The sequence below is a fragment of the Xenopus tropicalis genome, chromosome 8 (genome assembly GCF_000004195.4).
Source record: "Xenopus tropicalis strain Nigerian chromosome 8, UCB_Xtro_10.0, whole genome shotgun sequence".
NCBI classification, from domain to species: Eukaryota; Metazoa; Chordata; class Amphibia; order Anura; family Pipidae; genus Xenopus; species Xenopus tropicalis.
The window spans coordinates 10,993,021-11,014,526 of record NC_030684.2 but is presented as its reverse complement, the minus strand read 5'-3'; the positions used below and the strand labels follow the sequence as shown (position 1 = coordinate 11,014,526).

Sequence of the window (21,506 nt, the reverse complement as noted above, 5' to 3'; positions counted from 1 at the left end):
GTGTGTATGGGTGTGTATATGTGTGTATGGGTGTGTATGGGTGTGTTTATGTGTGTATGGGTGTGTATATGTGTGTATGGGTGTGTGTATGTGTGTATGGGTATGTATATGTGTGTATATGTGTGTATGGGTATGTATATGTGTGTATGGATGTGTATATGTGTGTATGGGTGTGTATGGGTGTGTATGGGTGTGTTTATGTGTGTATGGGTGTGTATATGTGTGTATGGGTGTGTGTATGTGTGTATGGGTATGTATATGTGTGTATATGTGTGTATGGGTATGTATATGTGTGTATGAGTGTGTATGGGTGTGTGTATGTGTGTATGGGTATGTATATGTGTGTATGGGTATGTATATGTGTGTATGGGTGTGTATACAGTATGTGTGTATGGGTGTGTATATGTGTGTATGGGTGTGTATATGTGTGTATATATGTGTATATGTGTGTATGGGTGTGTATATGTGTGTATGGGTATGTATATGTGTGTATGGGTATGTATACAGTATGTGTGTATGGGTGTGTATATGTGTGTATGGGTGTGTATATGTGTGTATGGGAGTGTGTGTATGGGTGTGTATATGTGTGTATGAGTGTGTATATGTGTGTATGGGTGTGTATGAGTGTGTATATGTGTGTATGGGTATGTATATGTGTGTATGAGTGTGTATATGTGTGTATGGGTGTGTGTATATGTATGAGTGTATATGTGTGTATATGTGTGTATGGGTGTGTATATGTGTGTATGGGTATGTATATGTGTGTATGGGTGTGTATACAGTATGTGTGTATGGGTGTGTATATGTGTGTATGGGTGTGTATATGTGTGTATGGGTGTGTATATGTGTGTATATATGTGTATATGTGTGTATGGGTGTGTATATGTGTGTATGGGTGTGTATATGTGTGTATATATGTGTATATGGGTGTGTATATGTGTGTATGGGTGTGTATATGTGTGTATGGGAGTGTGTGTATGGGTGTGTATATGTGTGTATGAGTGTGTATAGGTGTGTATATGTGTGTATGGGTGTGTATATGTGTGTGTGGGTGTGTGTATGGGTGGGTATATGTGTGTTTGTGTGTATGGGTGTGTATGGGTGTGTATATGTGTGTATGGGTGTGTATATGTATGAGTGTGGGTGTGTATATGTGTGTATGGGTGTGTATATGTGTGTGTGTGTATGGGTGGGTATATGTGTGTGTGGGTGTGTGTATGGGTGGGTATATGTGTGTATGGGTGTGTATATGTATGAGTGTGGGTGTGTGTATATGTGTATATGGGTATGTATATGTGTGTATGGGTGTGTATATGTATGAGTGTGGGTGTGTATATGTGTATATGGGTATGTATATGTGTGTATGGGTGTGTATATGCAGGGCCGCCATCAGAAATCACGGGGCCCCTCAGAACAGAATTTTCTGGGCCCCCTCCTCCCATGCCCCACACACCTCCCCAATGGCCCCTCCCATCAGTACAAAGGACAGAGACATTGGTAGCCAGGGCCCCCTAAAACACTGGTAGCCAGGGACCCCCTAAAACATTGGTAGCCAGGGTAGCGACCCCCTAAAACATTGCTAGCCAGCCGAGGGCCCCCTAAAACATTGCTGGTCCTCCCCCAGCATCCTCATACTATGGCCCGCTTCCCGCTGCAGCATCCTCCAGTTGCCCCCTAGCATCCTCCACAAAATCCTCCAGCTCCCTCCCAGCATCCTCCACCTTCCCCCAGCACCCTCATCAGCATCCTCCAGCCCCCCTTACCATCCTCCAGCTTCACCCAGCGTCCTTCCCAACATCCTCCAGCATCCTCCCCAGCATGCTCCAGCCCCACCTACCATCATCCAGCTTCCCCCAGCATCATCCAGCCCCCCTTACCATCCTCCAGCTTCCCCCAGCGTCATCCCCAACATCCTCCAGCCCCCCCTAACATCCTCCTCCCTACCATCCTCCTGAGGCATGTCCTGTGGCTCTCCCTGCTCTCCCCAGCACCCGCCTTCTATATCATCCGCCGCCGCCGCCTCCTCCGGCTGTATCCTCTTCTTATGCCCACCGGCTTGCCGCTGCAGTTTTTATAAGGTTGCGCCCGTGGTCAGTGGGTAATTCAATTGGCTGGGCCCCGTGCATACTTGTGACGTCAGTACACACGGGGCCCAGCCAATTGAATTACCCGCTGACCACCAATGACCCAAGGGCCCGTAATTCTTTAAAGGGGGCCCGTGCTTAAAAGCTGTGTCACGGCCGGGCCCCCTTTAAAGCAACAATCGGCCGGACCCGGGACAACAGTCCCCCCTGTGCCCCCCTGATGGCGGCCCTGTGTATATGTATGAGTGTGGGTGTGTATATGTATGAGTCTGGGTGTGTATATGTGTGTATGGGTGTGTATATGTGTATATGTGTGTGTATATGGGTGTATGGGTGTGTATATGTATGAGTGCTGCTAGTTTGGGGCAAGTGATAATAATGGGGGATTTTAATTACCCTGATATTGACTGGGGCAATAGTACTGCCAGGACAGTAAATGGGAACAAGTTTATAAACTTGCTGCACGACAACTTTATGTCACAGGTTGTTGAGGAGCCAACCAGGAACAATGCTATACTAGATCTAGTGATCTCTAATGACCCAGAACGTATAGCAAATGTGCAAGTGGTTGAACCCCTGGGTAATAGTGACCATAATGTTATTTCATTTGATGTTTGGTGCAGGAAACAAATTTACACGGGGGCAACAAAGACAATGAATTTTAGGAAGGCAAATTTTAGCTCCTTAAGGGCAGCGCTTCAGGGCATAGATTGGGGCATTATGTTTTCTGATAAAAATACAGAGCAGAAATGGTTGTCATTTAAAATGATATTAAATCATTACTGTTCTCAATTCATTCCATTAATAAGAAAAAGTAGAAGTGTTAAGAATCACCCTATGTGGCTTAACTCTGAGGTAAAGAAGTTAATAGGGAAAAAAAGGAAAGCTTTTAAGAAATATAAGTCAGAGGGGACAGTAGCTGCGTTTAATGAATATAAACACTATAACAAGTGTTGTAAAACAGCAATCCGGAAGGCAAAGATAGAAAATGAGGAGCGCATCGCGGCCGAGGCCAAGACTAACCCCAAAAAGTTTTTTAAGTATATTAATAGTAAAAAGATGCAGGTTGAGGGTGTGGCCCCATTGAGTTATAATAACAATATGGTTACAGCGGATACAGAAAAGGCAGATGTGCTTAACCAGTTCTTTTCTTCTGTGTATACAGTAGAGGAGCCAGTGGGCCAAGTCTCACCCAATAGCTTCACTGTTGCCTCAGCTCCAACTACACAGTGGTTGGCACAGGATATGGTGCTTAAAGGGTTACACACGATAAATGTAAACAAGGCACCTGGGCCAGATGGAATACACCCTCGGGTACTGAGAGAGCTAGGGGCAGAATTGCAGTGGCCCTTGTTTCTGATATTCTCAGACTCTCTTTCATCAGGTATGGTACCTAGTGATTGGAAGAAGGCGAATGTCACTCCCATATTTAAAAAGGGAATAAGATCTCAGCCTGGCAATTATAGGCCTGTAAGTTTGACATCCGTGGTGGGCAAGTTATTTGAAGGCTTGTTAAGGGATCACATTCAAAATTATGTAGTGGAGAATGGCATTATGAGCAGTAATCAGCATGGCTTTATGAAGGACAGGTCATGTCAGACCAATTTAATTGCTTTTTATGATGAGGTAAGTAAGAAGCTGGACAGTGGGGATGCAGTAGATATAATCTATTTGGATTTTGCCAAAGCATTTGATACCGTTCCCCACAAACGACTGCTTTCTAAGCTAAGGTCTATTGGTCTTAGTGAAGCCGTTTGCACATGGATAGAAAACTGGCTACAGGATCGGGTACAGAGGGTGGTTGTTAATGGCACATTCTCTACTTGGAGTAAGGTTCTCAGTGGGGTCCCTCAGGGTTCTGTACTGGGTCCACTTTTGTTTAATTTGTTCATAAATGACTTAGGGGAGGGTATTATGAGTAATGTATCAGTGTTTGCAGATGACACAAAACTCTGCAGACCAGTCAATTCTATCCAGGATGTGACATCCCTGCAGCAGGATCTTGACCAACTGGCAATCTGGGCAGCTAAGTGGCAGATGAGATTTAATGTGGATAAATGTAAGGTCATGCACCTGGGATGTAAAAATATGCAAGCCCCGTATAACCTTAATGGGACTGCACTAGGCAAATCCATAATGGAGAAGGATCTTGGAGTCCTTGTAGATAATAAACTTGGCTGTAGCAAGCAATGCCAGGCAGCAGCTGCAAGGGCAAACAAGGTTCTGAGCTGTATTAAAAGGGGTATAGATTCACGGGAGGAGGGGGTTATTCTTCCCCTTTACAGAGCACTGGTAAGGCCCCATCTAGAATATGCTGTTCAGTTTTGGTCTCCAGTGCTCAAACGGGACATTATTGAGTTAGAGAGGGTCCAGAGAAGGGCAACTAAGCTGGTAAAGGGTATGGAAAGTCTCGGTTATGAAGAAAGACTGGCCAAGTTGGGTCTGTTTACACTGGAGAAGAGGCGCTTAAGAGGTGACATGATAACTATGTATAAATATATAAGGGGATCATATAATAACCTCTCTAATGTTTTATTTACCAGTAGGTCCTTCCAACGGACACGAGGGCACCCACTCCGTTTAGAAGAAGGGAGGTTCCATTTAAATATTCGGAAAGGATTTTTTACAGTGAGAGCTGTGAAGTTGTGGAATTCCCTCCCCGAATCAGTCGTACTGGCTGATACATTATATAGCTTTAAGAAGGGGCTGGATGGATTCTTAGCAAGTGAGGGAATACACGGTTATGGGAGATAGCTCTTAGTACAAGTTGATACAGGGACTGGTCCGATTGCCATCTTGGAGTCAGGAAGGAATTTTTTCCCCTCTGAGGCAAATTAGAGAGGCTTCAGATGGGGTTTTTCGCCTTCCTCTGGATCAACTTGTAGTTAGGCAGGTTAGGTATAGGCATTATGGTTGAACTTGATGGACGTATGTCTTTTTTCAACCCAACTTACTATGTTACTATGTTACTATGAGTGTGGGTGTGTATATGTGTGTATGGGTGTGTATATGTATATGTGTGTATGGGTGTGTATATGTGTGTATGTGTGTGTATATGTATGAGTGTGGGTGTGTATATGTGTGTATGGGTGTGTATATGTATATGTGTGTATGGGTGTGTATATGTGTGTATGGGTGTGTATATGTGTGTATGGGTGTGTATATGTGTGTATGTATATATGTGTGTGTGGGTGTGTGTGTGTATATATGTGTGTATGAGTGTGTATGAGTGTGTATGTGGGTATATGGGTGTGTATATGTGTGTATGTGTATGGGTGTGTGTATGGGTGTGTATATATGTGTGTATGGGTGTGTATATATGTGTGTATGGGTGTGTGTATGTGTGTATGGGTGTGTATATATGTGTGTATGGGTGTGTATATGTGTGTATGGGTGTGTATATGTGTGTATGGGTGTGTATGTGTGTGTATGGGTGTGTATATGTGTGTATGGGTGTGTGTATGGGTGTGTGTATATGTGTGTATATGTGTGTATGGGTGTGTATGGGTGTGTATATGTGTGTATGGGTGTGTGTATGGGTATGTATATGTGTGTATGAGTGTGGGTGTGTATATGTGTGTATGGGTGTGTATATGTGTGTATGTGTGTGTGTATATATGTGTGTGTGGGTGTGTATATATGTGTGTATGGGTGTGTATATGTGTGTATGGGTGTGTATATGTGTGTATATGTGTGTATGGGTGTGTATGTGTGTGTATGGGTGTGTATATGTGTGTATGGGTGTGTGTATGGGTGTGTATATGTGTGTATGGGTGTGTATGGGTGTGTATATGTGTGTATGGGTGTGTGTATGGGTATGTATATGTGTGTATGAGTGTGTATGGGTGTGTATATGTGTGTATGTGTGTGTGTATATATGTGTGTGTGGGTGTGAATATGTGTGTATGAGTGTGTATGAGTGTGTATGTGGGTATATGGGTGTGTATATGTGTGTATGGGTGTGTGTATGTGTATGGGTGTGTATATATGTGTGTATGGGTGTGTGTATATGTGTGTATGGGTGTGTATATGTGTGTATGGGTGTGTATATGTGTGTATGGGTGTGTATATGTGTGTATGGGTGTGTATATGTGTGTATGGGTGTGTGTATGTGTGTATGGGTGTGTGTATGTGTGTATGGGTGTGTATATATGTGTGTATGGGTGTGTATATGTGTGTATGGGTGTGTATATGTGTGTATGGGTGTGTATGTGTGTGTATGGGTGTGTATATGTGTGTATGTGTGTGTATATGTGTGTGTATATGTATGAGTGTGGGAGTACTTATAGCATCATATAACCCATGTATATAAAGGTAAATGCCCTGTAATTTGGGAAGGTCTTTAATGAACCTTTTAGAATTAAACCCTTTTGAACCTCTGCCAACACCACCTTTATCCTGCATTGGCCTCATACCTGCCCCCATGTTACCCTCTCCCTTTGCTGGGTGGAGCTGCCATACCACTTGCCTCTTCCATGTTTCATTGACACCAGGAAAGCAGAGCGATTTATATAAAGAGACCCAGAATGATCCAGTGAATGAACACTCAGATGTGGCAGCAATATGGCAATTTACACTAATATGTCAGATGTGAGTGTGTTGCACAGTGTGAGCTTAATGCAGTTGGTCTGTTTAATAGGAAAATAAATCATGAACACAACCATAATTCTAAATGGGTTTATTTCTCATTATTGTAAGTCTAATATCCCCGTGACTCAAACAGGGCTATCCAATGGTGTCTGAACGTTTATGTTACCCCTCGGCAAGTCAGGGGTACGGGAATGATGGGAATGTTCAGCTGGAGGGGTGCAGCACTGATACACTGGGGAGGGGGGCATTAAGGGAAATAATGGCAGAAATGGAGGAAATCACTGGGTGGGACTCTGGGCAGCACTTGGGGTATCAGTCTTGGGTTTGTACTTATTCTAATATAAATGTCATTATGGGAGAGTTGGGGTTGGTGGGAGGAATGGGGGAGCAGGGAGACTGCAAACCTCTCGGGATAAATACACAGAAGGATAGAAAGGGATTTGGTACCAGATTCCTTCATATTCTTATTTCTCTCTGTAAGTTACACTGTATGTAAGTGTCAGGGCTAAAGGGTATAGAGATACAAGTCTCAGAGCTGCCCTATTCCCAGCCTCCAACTGTCACTGCCATAAGTCTGATGGCTGCCAGTTGGTACCTGCCTGGGAGAGACCACGGGCTGAAGTAAGGGAGACAGTAATGACTGTGTCTTTTGGTTGCTAGGGTCCCACTTACTTTAGCAACATATACATGTGTGGCAAACTTGCAGCCAATCACAGTAGGAACTAGAAAGGGAAGTTTGAGAACAATCTTCATGTTGGGTTGAAAAACATGACATCACTGATTGGGCTCCGCCAACTTTTTCTAACCTTGGACCCACAGTTATACAGTAAAACCACTGTGCAAAGTTTGGGGACTTTGGTTTTAATAGTGTCTGAATGGCAGCAACTTAAATTTCCCCACTGAAAGTCAACGACATCTGATTGGCGGTTGGTGGCTCCACCCCCTTTTTCTAACCTGGAACTGCAGTGACCCAGTGACTAACTCTGCGAAGTTTAGGGGCCCTGGGATTTATAGTTACAGAACGGCAGCAATTAAAATTTAAACCAATAAAAGTCAATAGGTGAATTGTGATTGGTGGTTGGTGGCTCCGCCCACTTTTTCTAACCTTGAGTCGAAGTCACCCAGTGACAAACAGTGGGCACCCCGGCATAAATAGTGTGAGAATGGCAGCATTTTACATTTAAACCAATAAAATTCAATGGATGAAATCTGATTGGCTGTTAGTGGCCCAACCTACTTTTCCTATTTTTGAACTGCAGTCCCCCAGTGACCAACTTTGCAAATTTTGGGGACTCAGGCATAAAAATTGTGAGAATGGCAGCATTTTACACTTCCCCATTGAAAGTAAATAGGTGAAATGTTATTGGCTGCTGGTGGCTCCGCCCACTTTTTTCTAACTTTGAATGGCAAATACCCAGTGACTAACTCTGGAAACTTTAACAACCCTGGAATTAATATTTAAATAATGGCATCAGTTTAAATATAAACCAATGAAATCTAATGGGTGGAAATGGATTGGCTGTTGGTGGCTCCTCCCACTTGTTTGGGAACCCTGACATAAATAGTGTGAGCAAAGCAACATTTTAAATATAAACCAAAAAAAATCAAGTCTGATTGGCTGTCGGCGGCTGTTGGGGACCTTAGTATCAAAATTTAAAGAATGGCCGCAGTTTAAATTTAAACATAAGAAGTCTATAGGTGAGATCTAATTGGTTGTTGTTGGCCCCACCCACCTTTCTAAACTTGGAACATAGTCACCTAGTGACAAACTGCGCAAAGTTTGGGGACCGACATTAAACATGTGAGAACGGCAGCAGTTAAAATTTTCCCACTGAAAACAATGAAAGAAATGTGATTGGCTTTTGGTGGCCCCGCCCACCTTTTCTAACCTTGAGTACAAAGTCGCCCAGTGACTGTGCAAAGTTTGGGAACCCTGGCATCAAACCAATAAAATAAAATAAGTGAAATTTGATTGGCTGTTGGTGGCCCCGCCCACTTTCTCAAAACTAAAACTGTAGTCCCCTAGTGGCAAACTGTGAAAAGTTTGGGGGCCCCGGTGTTAATTCTGTGAGACTGGCAGCAGGCTGGATTTCCCCATTGAAAGTCAATAGGTAAAATCTGATTGGCTGTTGGTGGCTCCACCCACTTTTTCTAACTCTGAACTGCAGTCACCTGGTGCCTAACTCTGCAAGTTTGGGGCCCCGGGATTAATACTGTGAGACTGGCAGCAGGTTGGATTTCTGCCAAGTCAATAGGTAAAATCTGATTGGCTGTTCACAGCTCCGCCCACTTTTGGGCATCCAACAATCATCCTATTTTCATTCCGGCTGACCCCATGACTGTGTGATTCAAGTTTGGGGGGTGTGGCCTCACAGCTGTAAGATTGGCAGCAGTTTCAATTTCCCCATTAAAGTCAATTATTACAATTTGATTGGCTGTTGTTGGTCCCTCCCACTTTGGGGTCATCCAACAAATGTTGCTGCTTCATTCAGGGCAACCCCATGACTGTGTGATTCAAGTTTGGGGGGTGCAGCTTCAAAGCTGTAAGATTGGCAGCAGTTTGAAAATCTTCCCTGTCAAAGTCAATGGGAAAATTGGGGGGTTCGGAGCGGCGCCACAAAAAGACGGGGGGGCCGGATCGCTTAGAAAAACACAAGCAGCCTGCTCCGCTATAGGGCGAAGAAGTGTGGGGAGTTTGGGTGTTGTACCCCTAAAGTTATAGGAGGAGTAGCGTTTAGAAAATGGGGGCGCTAAGAATAAGAAGAAGCGGAAGAATAAGCTAACAATAGGTTAGCTGAAAGCACTTCTACTGTGTAGCGCTGGCTGAAAGCTCAGACTCAGGCACACTTTACTGCTGCGCTGCAAGTTGGAGTGATATCCCCCCCCCTCACCCCCAGCAGCCGATCAGCAGAACAATGGGAAGGGAGCAAGATAGCAGCTCCCAGTAGGTATCAGAATAGCACTCAATAGTAAGAAATCCAAGTCCGGCTTGGGACTCCTCCAGTTACATGGGAGTAGGAGAAACAATAGGTTAGCTGAAAGCAGTTCTAATGTGTAGCGCTGGCTGAAAGCTCAGACTCAGGCACAAGGCACTGAGATGGCGCCTACACACCAATATTACAGCTACAAATACATTTGTTGGTTCAAGAATAAAATGTTAAATGGCAGAGTGTAATTTTCCCAGAGCATTAGCCATTGTTATAACTCTGTCAAAATACTCGGGCATCATAAATAAGCCCTGATTTTTGCCTAATTTCTACTAAAAGATATAACAGAAGAGTTTAGAATTCAGATGTTTACATCCCTATTATAAAGAACCTGGGAACCATTAAAATATAACTAGAGAGGTACATTTCCTGAAGAAAATGTGAGTGGTGCTTGCCATGGCAAAACTCGTGCCCCAATATTACAATGTTTCCTTCAGTTCTCTGTGACAATTGCCCCTGCTGGGGCAATTAACTACCCACCCCTCGCAAAAGTCATAGCACCCCATTCCCAAATAAGCCGCACAGTTTGAAAACTCATTCATGGGTCTACGACAAACAGTGGTTAATTGGCCCCTGCTGGCAACTCCTATAACTGTAAAGGGCATACATGTCCCAGCATCCCCTATCATCAGAGCTGCAGCCTGTAGTCCTATAACTGTCTCTGGCCTACATGTCCCAGCATCCCCTATCATCAGAGCTGCAGCCTGTAGTCCTATAACTGTCTCTGGCCTACATGTCCCAGCATCCCCTATCAGAGCTGCAGCCTGTATTCCTATAACTGTCACTGGCCTACGTGTCCCAGCATCCCCTATCAGAGCTGCAGCCTGTAGTCCTGTAACTCGCCTACATGTCCCAGCATCCCCTATCATCAGAGCTGCAGCCTGTAGTCCTGTAACTGGCCGACATTTCCCAGCATCCCCTATCAGAGCTGCAGCCTGTAGTCCTATAACTGTCACTGGCCTAGATGTCCCAGCATCCCCTATCAGATCTGCAGCCTGTAGTCCTATAACTGTCTCTGGCCTAGATGTCCCAGCATCCCCTATCAGAGCTGCAGCCTGTAGTCCTATAACTGTCTCTGGCCTACATGTCCCAGCATCCCCTATCAGAGCTGCAGCCTGTAGTCCTATAACTGTCTCTGGCCTACATGTCCCAGCATCCCCTATCAGAGCTGCAGCCTGTAGTCCTATAACTGTCACTGGCCTACGTGTCCCAGCATCCCCTATCAGAGCTGCAGCCTGTAGCCCTATAACTGTAACTGGCCTACATGTCCCAGCATCCCCTATCAGAGCTGCAACCTGTAGCCCTATAACTGTCACTGGCCTACATGTCCCAGCATCCCCTATCAGAGCTGAAATCTGTAGTCCTATAACTGTAACTGGCCTACATGTCCCAGCATCCCCTATCAGAGCTGCAGCCTGTAGTCCTATAACTGTCTCTGGCCTACATGTCCCAGCATCCCCTATCAGAGCTACAGCCTGTAGTCCTATAACTGTCTCTGGCCTACATGTCCCAGCATCCCCTATCAGAGCTGCAGCCTGTAGTCCTGTAACTGTCACTGGCCTACATGTCCCAGCATCCCCTATCAGAGCTGCAGCCTGTAGTCCTATAACGGTCTCTGACCTACATGTCCCAGCATCCCCTATCAGAGCTGCAGCCTGTAGTCCTATAACGGTCTCTGACCTACATGTCCCAGCATCCCCTATCAGAGCTGCAGCCTGTAGTCCTATAACTGTCTCTGGCCTACATGTCCCAGCATCCCCTATCAGAGCTGCAGCCTGTAGTTCTATAACTGTCTCTGGCCTACATGTCCCAGCATCCCCTATCAGAGCTGCAGCCTGTAGTCCTATAACTGTCTCTGGCCTACATGTCCCAGCATCCCCTATCAGAGCTGCAGCCTGTAGTCCTATAACTGTCACTGGCCTACATGTCCCAGCATCCCCTATCAGAGCTGCAGCCTGTAGTCCTATAACTGTCTCTGGCCTACATGTCCCAGCATCCCCTATCAGAGCTGCAGCCTGTAGTCCTATAACTGTCTCTGGCCTACGTGTCCCAGCATCCCCTATCAGAGCTGCAGCCTGTAGTCCTATAACTGTCACTGGCCTAGATGTCCCAGCATCCCCTATCAGATCTGCAGCCTGTAGTCCTATAACTGTCTCTGGCCTAGATGTCCCAGCATCCCCTATCAGAGCTGCAGCCTGTAGTCCTATAACTGTCTCAGGACTACATGTCCCAGCATCCCCTATCAGAGCTGCAGCCTGTAGTCCTATAACTGTCTCTGGCCTACATGTCCCAGCATCCCCTATCAGAGCTGCAGCCTGTAGTCCTATAACTGTCTCTGGCCTACATGTCCCAGCATCCCCTATCAGAGCTGCAGCCTGTAGACCTGTAACTGGCCTACGTGTCCCAGCATCCCCTATCAGAGCTGCAGCCTGTAGCCCTATAACTGTAACTGGCCTACATGTCCCAGCATCCCCTATCAGAGCTGCAGCCTGTAGCCCTATAACTGTCACTGGCCTACATGTCCCAGCATCCCCTATCAGAGCTGAAATCTGTAGTCCTATAACTGTCAGTGGCCTACATGTCCCAGCATCCCCTAACAGAGCTGCAGCCTGTAGTCCTATAACTGTCTCTGGCCTACATGTCCCAGCATCCCCTATCAGAGCTGCAGCCTGTAGTCCTATAACTGTCTCTGGCCTACATGTCCCAGCATCCCCTATCAGAGCTACAGCCTGTAGTCCTATAACTGTCTCAGGCCTACATGTCCCAGCATCCCCTATCAGAGCTGCAGCCTGTAGTCCTGTAACTGTCACTGGCCTACATGTCCCAGCATCCCCTATCAGAGCTGCAGCCTGTAGTCCTATAACGGTCTCTGACCTACATGTCCCAGCATCCCCTATCAGAGCTGCAGCCTGTAGTCCTATAACGGTCTCTGACCTACATGTCCCAGCATCCCCTATCAGAGCTGCAGCCTGTAGTCCTATAACTGTCTCTGGCCTACATGTCCCAGCATCCCCTATCAGAGCTGCAGCCTGTAGTCCTATAACTGTCTCTGGCCTACATGTCCCAGCATCCCCTATCAGAGCTGCAGCCTGTAGTCCTATAACTGTCTCTGGCCTACATGTCCCAGCATCCCCTATCAGAGCTGCAGCCTGTAGTCCTATAACTGTCACTGGCCTACATGTCCCAGCATCCCCTATCAGAGCTGCAGCCTGTAGTCCTATAACTGTCTCTGGCCTACATGTCCCAGCATCCCCTATCAGAGCTGCAGCCTGTAGTCCTATAACTGTCTCTGGCCTACGTGTCCCAGCATCCCCTATCAGAGCTGCAGCCTGTAGTCCTATAACTGTCTCTGGCCTACGTGTCCCAGCATCCCCTATCAGAGCTGCAGCCTGTAGTCCTATAACTGTCACTGGCCTACATGTCCCAGCATCCCCTATCAGAGCTGCAGCCTGTAGTCCTATAACTGTCTCTGGCCTACGTGTCCCAGCATCCCCTATCAGAGCTGCAGCCTGTAGTCCTATAACTGTCACTGGCCTAAATGTCCCAGCATCCCCTATCAGAGCTGCAGCCTGTAGTCCTATAACTGTCACTGGCCTACATGTCCCAGCATCCCCTATCAGAGCTGCAGCCTGTAGTCCTATAACTGTCACTGGCCTACATGTCCCAGCATCCCCTATCAGAGCTGCAGCCTGTAGTCCTATAACTGTCTCTGGCCTACGTGTCCCAACATCCCCTATCAGAGCTGCAGCCTGTAGTCCTATAACTGTCACTGACCTACATGTCCCAGCATCCCCTATCAGAGCTGCAGCCTGTAGTCCTATAACTGTCTCTGGCCTACGTGTCCCAGCATCCCCTATCAGAGCTGCAGCCTGTAGTCCTATAACTGTAACTGGCCTACGTGTCCCAGCATCCCCTATCAGAGCTGCAGCCTGTAGTCCTATAACTGTAACTGGCCTACGTGTCCCAGCATCCCCTATCAGAGCTGCAGCCTGTAGTCCTATAACTGTCACTGGCCTACGTGTCCCAGCATCCCCTATCAGAGCTGCAGCCTGTAGTCCTATAACTGTAACTGGCCTACGTGTCCCAGCATCCCCTATCAGAGCTGCAGCCTGTAGTCCTATAACTGTCACTGGCCTACATGTCCCAGCATCCCCTATCAGAGCTGCAGCCTGTAGTCCTATAACTGTAACTGGCCTACGTGTCCCAGCATCCCCTATCAGAGCCTCAGTCTGTAGTCCTATAACTGTCACTGGCCTACGTGTCCCAGCATCCCCTATCAGAGCTGCAGCCTGTAGTCCTATAACTGTCTCTGGCCTACGTGTCCCAGCATCCCCTATCAGAGCTGCAGCCTGTAGTCCTATAACTGTCACTGGCCTACATGTCCCAGCATCCCCTATCAGAGCTGCAGCCTGTAGTCCTATAACTGTAACTGGCCTACGTGTCCCAGCATCCCCTATCAGAGCCTCAGTCTGTAGTCCTATAACTGTCACTGGCCTACGTGTCCCAGCATCCCCTATCAGAGCTGCAGCCTGTAGTCCTATAACTGTAACTGGCCTACATGTCCCAGCATCCCCTATCAGAGCTGCAGCCTGTAGTCCTATAACTGTCACTGGCCTACGTGTCCCAGCATCCCCTATCAGAGCTGCAGCCTGTAGTCCTATAACTGTCACTGGCCTACATGTCCCAGCATCCCCTATCAGAGCTGCAGTCTGTAGCCCTATAACTGTCACTGGCCTACGTGTCCCAGCATCCCCTATCAGAGCTGCAGCCTGTAGCCCTATAACTGTCACTGGCCTACATGTCCCAGCATCCCCTATCAGAGCTGCAGTCTGTAACCCTATAACTGTCACTGGCCTACATGTCCCAGCATCCCCTATCAGAGCTGCAGTCTGTAACCCTATAACTGTCACTGGCCTACATGTCCCAGCATCCCCTATCAGAGCTGCAGCCTGTAGTCCTATAATTGTCTCTGGCCTACATGTCCCAGCATCCCCTATCAGAGCTTCAGCCTGTAGTCCTATAACTGTCACTGGCCTACATGTCCCAGCATCCCCTATCAGAGCTGCAGCCTGTAGTCCTATAACTGTCACTGGCCTACATGTCCCAGCATCCCCTATCAGAGGTGCAGCCTGTAGTCCTATAACTGTCACTGGCCTACATGTCCCAGCATCCTCTATCAGATCTGCAGCCTGTAGTCCTATAACTGTCACTGGCCTACATGTCCCAGCATCCCCTATCAGAGCTGCAGTCTGTAGTCCTATAACTGTCACTGGCCTACATGTCCCAGCATCCCCTATCAGAGCTGCAGCCTGTAGTCCTATAACTATCACTGGCCTACATGTCCCAGCATCCCCTATCAGAGCTGCAGTCTGTAGTCCTATAACTGTCACTGGCCTACATGTCCCAGCATCCCCTATCAGAGCTGCAGCCTGTAGCCCTATAACTGTCACTGGCCTACGTGTCCCAGCATCCCCTATCAGAGCTGCAGCCTGTAGTCCTATAACTGTCACTGGCCTACGTGTCCCAGCATCCCCTATCAGAGCTGCAGCCTGTAGTCCTATAACTGTCACTGGCCTACATGTCCCAGCATCCCCTATCAGAGCTGCAGTCTGTAGCCCTATAACTGTCACTGGCCTACGTGTCCCAAAATCCCCTATAAGAGCTGCAGCCTGTAGTCCTATAACTGTCACTGGCCTACATGTCCCAGCATCCCCTATCAGAGCTGCAGTCTGTAGTCCTATAACTGTCACTGGCCTACATGTCCCAGCATCCCCTATCAGAGCTGCAGTCTGTAGTCCTATAACTGTCACTGGCCTACATATCCCAGCATCCCCTATCAGAGCTGCAGCCTGTAGTCCTATAATTGTCTCTGGCCTACATGTCCCAGCATCCCCTATCAGAGCTGCAGCCTGTAGTCCTATAACTGTCACTGGCCTACATGTCCCAGCATCCCCTATCAGAGCTGCAGCCTGTAGTCCTATAACTGTCACTGGCCTACATGTCCCAGCATCCCCTATCAGATCTGCAGTCTGTGTCCCTTGCCATCTGGTTGTCAGCGCCCCATTTACCTTAGTACCATTTAGTGAGGAGATCCCGCAGCCAATTACAGTTGGGCTACTGTGATTGGCAGTAACCCATACAGCTAATCTGTACCATACAGACACTCACACAGGGGATACAGTTAAGCAGCCCCATCATTTCCAACCCATTGGCCTTTATATTCCATGAAATCCAAATAAGTGCCTGTAACCCTCCCCTTGCTTTCTATGGGATCCCCTCTATTTGGGAGCTGCCATTCTTGCAACTCCCCCTATGTGCAGATTGGTACCCCCGGCCCATGTATTGGTACATTCTGTATAACAGACAGGCTCTCAGTATCTCTTGCTAGTAATGATGGCATCACATGGGCTGGAGCAAGGGATTGTGGGAGTTCTAGTAACAGAGCTCGGAATTACAGGCCGTCTCTCATAGACTCCATTATAAGAAAATAATTCAAATTTTTAAAAATGATTCCCTTTTCTCTGTAATAATAAAACAGTACCTGTACTTGATCCCAACTAAGATATAATTACCCCTTATTGGGGCAGAACAGCCCTATTGGGTTTAATTACAGTTTAAATAATTTTTGTAGCAGACTTAGGTAGGAGCTCCCAATTACAGAAAGACCGCTTATCTGGAAAACCCCAGACCCCGAGCATTCTGGATAATGGATCCTATACCTGTACATATACATACTGTATTAGCTCAATATAAACAGCACAATAATGCCCTGTATTGTTATGTTATTTATATTATACATCCATATATCAATATCAACTGCCCCAATAACCTTACCCCCTGCCATTATTAGTATCAGTATTACAGCCCCCCCAGTGCCCATAACTCCTGTCAGTAATCGCATTGCTTGAGCCATTGTGATGTCACAGTTTAGGCAGCTGTATTGTGATGTCACAATGCAGAAAGCTGAGGTTGTTGCTAAGCAGCCTGGGATTGGCACATTCTTTCTTACGCGAGCAAGGTGAGTGGAGCTCCGGTTACATAGGGGGGACATTATGGAAATAAAGGTTTAGGGACAGATTTATCAGTGTAACAAGTGGGGGAAGGATACACCCCGCGCGACTGTATTTAATTCCCTACTACAGAGTGTAACATAGTGGGGGGGATATTTATTATAGAGAGCAATTTGGGAATAAGCCATATTTAAAAAGCTTTTCATGACATTCGCACTGTGAGTAAAAATTCGCTATTACGTTTGTACATTAAATGCGCCAGTCGCGTCCGGCTTTATACATATAAACAGGGGCGGGGCAAATATGTTCCCTGTGCCAATCATTTCCATTGTAAGATCCCCAGGGGGAGGGGCCAATATAAATACAATACAGTATATACTATACATACAGTTTCCCTTTCCCTACGGGGATTTATCACCCTACCAATTCTAATATATTTTATTGGATTCCACACCGTGTTTTCTTCCTTTTATTTATCTATATTGGTCGTCTTTTATCATTCGTAAATAGTATTATTTTTTTTTTAAATTCAGAGGTTTACCCCTTATGTAATAAAAGCCACTAAGCACTGTGTGCAGTAACTCATAGCAACCAATATATTGTTTTGGCTTTGTGACCAGTAAATGCTGCTGATTGGTTGCTATGGGTTGCTATGGGGAAACGTAATTATGTTGGTTAGCGCCCCCCATTTTCTAAACGCTACTCCTCCTATAACTTTAGGGGTACAACACCCAAACTCCCCACACTTCTTCGCCTTATAGCAGAGCAGGCTGCTTGTGTTTTTCTAAGCGATCCCGCCCCCCGTCTTTTTGTGGCGCCGCTCCGAACCCCCCAATTTTCCCATTGACTTTGACAGGGAAGATTTTCAAACTGCTGCCAATCTTACAGCTTTGAAGCTGCACCCCCCAAACTTGAATCGCATAGTCATGGGGTCAGCTTGAATGAAAAGATGATATATGTTGGATGCCCAAAAGTGGGCAGGGCTATGAACATCCAATCAGATTTTATCTATTGACTTTCAATGGGGAAATCCAACCTGCTGCCATTCTCACAGTATTAACCCCGGGGTCCCCAAACTCTTCACAGTTGGTCACTAGGGGATTGCAGTTTTATTTGTAGAAAAAGTGGGCGGAGCCACCAACAGCCAATCCGATTTCACCTTTTGAATTTTGTTGGCTTAATTCCAGGGTTCCCATTGGGTGACTATGTATTCACGGTTACAAAAAGCCGACAGCCAATCACATCTCATTCAGTGGCTTCACCTGTTTTTCAAACCGACATTAAAACACTATTAAAGAAAAGGGTTTGGTACAAGGCTCAAAAGTGGGGCCAAACTGTTTAATGTCTCTATATAAATAATAAAATATAAATAAAAGCAACCAATCGGATTACTACCGTTTGCACCAATGATGTTTCTCTCTCTCCGCAGAAAGAATGGCAGCGAAAATGGCGAGGCGCATACTTCGAAAAGTATTTTGTTGCCTCCCACTTTTTAGAAAAGTAAGGGCCTTTGTTTGACTCTAATATCTCTGATTTGGGTTTGCGAATAAAAGTTACCGATTTCCCAACGCGATCGTTACCATTTATAATCCGACTTTATTCTCTTTGTTTTCAGAAACGAATTGTGATAAAAGATAAAGAAGTTGTTATTCTGGTAAGGAGGGAACTGCCAAGCAAATATATTGTACCCATCCCAGTTTGCATTTCAGTATAATATCAAATACTTGGCTCTTTATTTCTATTAAATAAACTCTTTTCTTTATGTGAAACAGGTTCAACCAGAAGAACAAAAACATCAACCCACTGAAACCATCTGCGAGGTAAGCAAAACGGAGAAGCTGCAAATATCTCTTTCCTCTTCTGTCTTCTTTCCTATCTATCTATCTACCTATCTATCATCTATCTCTCTATCTATCATTCTATCTTTCTATCTATCTATCTATCTATCTATCTATCTATCTACCTACCTATCTATCTATCATCTATCTCTCTATCTATCTATCTATCTACCTATCTGTCATCTATCTCTCTATCTACCTATCTATCATCTATTACTCTATCTATCTATCATCCATCGCTCTATCTATCTATCTGCCCACCTGTCTCTTTCCTCTTCTTCCCTTTGGACACAGACAGGCGCATACACAGTAAAGGGAAAAAGCAGCTTTTCATGTGTAATTGGCTTTTACCCTACTGCGCCTGTACCTGCCAGTGTATGTAGGCTCCCATAGTTGTACTGCCCCCCTACATTATATATATCCGCTTTGCACCCCTATACTGGCACACACAGTCGGCTCTAGCCATGTGCCCTGCCACATACAATTAATAATCCATTTTAAATACAGATTAATGCAACTGCCAAACCCATAAGGTCACTAGAAATAGGTTTGAGCTTTTCCAGCAAAGAGCCGAGTTGATCTCCCTGATCTCATTATTCTCTTTTCTCTTAACCAGCAACCAGTTCCACCTACTGGGAATGTTGTCTCTCAAGTAAGTAGCGAGAAATAAATTGTTTACAACTGATAAAAATATGAAGTAAAGTTGCTTGTTTTTGTATTATGAAAGATAAATACCGTATAGAGGCCTGATATCTCTGTCTCTTACGCAGGACAACCCGGAGCAGATTGTGGGGCTTGGAGATAACACCTTCCAAGTAAGTGGGAAAGGCAATAGTGGAAAGTAACTGGTTATTTTGCCCTTTATCAAATACATCATTACAGTAGTGAATGAGTTAATCACACTTTTTTTTTTATTCTTTAACCAGGAACAAACAGAAGATGAAACTGGCGTGGATATTCACCAGGTAAGTTAAAATAGACAAAAAAAAAGTTCTTAAAAAAACCTTCCTTTGTATAAAGAATAATTTCTCTTTGGCTAAATAGGAGTATTCACCTGAGCCATCTGACTTTTCCAAATTCACATTTATTGATCTCCTAACAAAGTTATCTATCTATCTATCTATCATCTATCTATCTATCTATCTATCTATCTATCGCAACTGCCAAACCCATAAGGTCACAAGAAATAGGTTTTAGCTTTTCCAGCAAAGAGCCGAGTTGATCTCCCTGATCTCATTATTCTCTTTTTTTCCTGAACCAGGAACCAGTTCATCCTACTAGTAATGTTGTCGCTCAAGTAAGTCGCAAGAAATACATAATATAAAACTGATAAAAATATGAACTAAAGTTGCTTGTTTTTGTATCATGAAAGATACGTTAAATACCGTATAGAGGGGTGAGGCCTGATATCTCTGTCTCTTACGCAGGAACCCCCAGAGCAGAACAGACAACAAACTTACATCTTTGATGAAGAACCTGAAGAATTTCATGGTTCTAATGAATCAGAGGAAGAGGAAGATTATAACGTAAGTGGAAAAGAACTAAATCAGCAACAAATATAATAAGAAAATCCCGATATTGAATGACTTTGAATGTAAAATGTGTTTTTGTGTAATTGTTTTTGTCTTTTTCTCTTAACAAGGAGGAACCTGATGAAGAACCTAAAGAATTTCATGGTTCTAATGAATCAGAGGAAGAGGAAGATTATAACGTAAGTGGAAAAGAACTAAATCAGCAACAAATATAATAAGAAAATCCCGATATTGATTGACTTTGAATGTAAAATGTGTTTTTGTGTAATTGTATTTGTCTTTTTCTCTTAACAAGGAGGAACCTGATGAAGAACCTGAAGAATTTCATGGTTCTAATGAATCAGAGGAAGAGGAAGATTATGACGTAAGTGGAAAAGAACTAAATCTGCAACAAATATAATAAGAAAATCCCGATATTGATTGACTTTGAATGTAAAATGTGTTTTTGTGTAATTGTATTTGTCTTTTTCTCTTAACAAGGAGGAACCTGATGAAGAACCTGAAGAATTTCATGGTTCTAATGAATCAGAGGAAGAGGAAGATTATGACGTAAGTGGAAAAGAACTAAATCTGCAACAAATATAATAAGAAAATCCCGATATTGATTGACTTTGAATGTAAAATGTGTTTTTGTGTAATTGTATTTGTCTTTTTCTCTTAACAAGGAGGAACCTGATGAAGAACTTAAAAAATTTTTTGGTTCTAATGAATCAGAGGAAGAGGAAGATTATGACGTAAGTGGAAAAGAACTAAATCAGCAACAAATATAATAAGAAAATCCCGATATTGATTGACTTTGAATGTAAAATGTGTTTTTGTGTAATTGTATTTGTCTTTTTCTCTTACCAAGGAGGAACCTGATGAAGAACTTAAAAAATTTTTTGGTTCTAATGAATCAGAGGAAGAGGAAGATTATGACGTAAGTGGAAAAGAACTAAATCAGCAACAAATATAATAAGAAAATCCCGATATTGATTGACTTTGAATGTAAAATGTGTTTTTGTGTAATTGTTTTTGTCTTTTTCTCTTACCAAGGAGGAATCTGATGAAGAAGAACTTCTTTATGAAGAAATTTATGAAGAAGTTTATGAAGAACTGTATGAAGAAGTTTATGGTTCTTATGAATTAGAGGAAGAGGAAGACTGTGACGTAAGTGGAAAAGAACTGAATCAGCAACAAATATAATAAGAAAATCCCGATATTGAATGCCTTTGAATGTAAAATGTGTTTTTGTGTAATTGTATTTGTCTTTTTCTCTTAACAAGGAGGAACCTGAGGAAGTAGAACTGTATGAAGAATTTTATGGTTCTTATGAATTAGAGGAAGAGGTCGATTATGACGTAAGTGGAAAAGAACTAAATCTGCAACAAATATAATAAGAAAATCCCGATATTGATTGACTTTGAATGTAAAATGTGTTTTTGTGTAATTGTTTTTGTCTTTTTCTCTTAACAAGGAGGAATCT

At 44.5% G+C, this 21,506-nt stretch overlaps 1 long non-coding RNA gene across 1 annotated transcript; it reads left to right on the top strand.

Moving 5' to 3' along the window:
* Nucleotides 1-17,847: 17,847 nt before the first annotated feature.
* On the top strand, nucleotides 17,848-19,976 carry LOC108645277. The gene is made up of 6 exons (XR_004219744.1): nucleotides 17,848-18,491; nucleotides 19,126-19,161; nucleotides 19,280-19,324; nucleotides 19,436-19,474; nucleotides 19,771-19,806; nucleotides 19,937-19,976. It is a non-coding gene; the product is annotated as an uncharacterized LOC108645277 (long non-coding RNA).
* The last annotated feature ends 1,530 nt before the right edge of the window (nucleotides 19,977-21,506 follow it).